The sequence below is a fragment of the Morone saxatilis genome, unplaced genomic scaffold (assembly GCF_004916995.1).
Source record: "Morone saxatilis isolate NCDOM2014 unplaced genomic scaffold, NCSU_SB_2.0 Contig18, whole genome shotgun sequence".
In the NCBI taxonomy this organism is placed as follows: domain Eukaryota; kingdom Metazoa; phylum Chordata; class Actinopteri; family Moronidae; genus Morone; species Morone saxatilis.
The window spans coordinates 24,310,113-24,310,338 of NW_023339740.1; the positions used below are offsets into that span (position 1 = coordinate 24,310,113).

Sequence of the window (226 nt, forward strand, 5' to 3'; positions counted from 1 at the left end):
ACACACACACACCTCAATGATGTAATGGTTTTGTCTGGATGGCTGGGAGGTCTGTCTACTAACTGTACCGCCCTTTGAGGAGCTTCAAACAATCTGGAATTAAATCACCCTGTCTATATCAGTGGGACAGTGCCTGTGGACTGGTAGAAGGGGGTGGTTCACATTTTCTAAAGAGGGTATGCTCCAATTATTGGCCAAAACTCGGCTTCTGTCCCAGTAGTGGAAC

The 226-nt window shown here is 46.9% G+C and overlaps 1 protein-coding gene across 1 annotated transcript in view; it reads right to left on the bottom strand.

Annotated features, from left to right (window-relative positions):
• fer1l4 (fer-1 like family member 4) overlaps positions 1-226 on the bottom strand; it is a 27,197-nt gene that overhangs the window by 19,774 nt on the left and 7,197 nt on the right. The window lies entirely within an intron of this gene.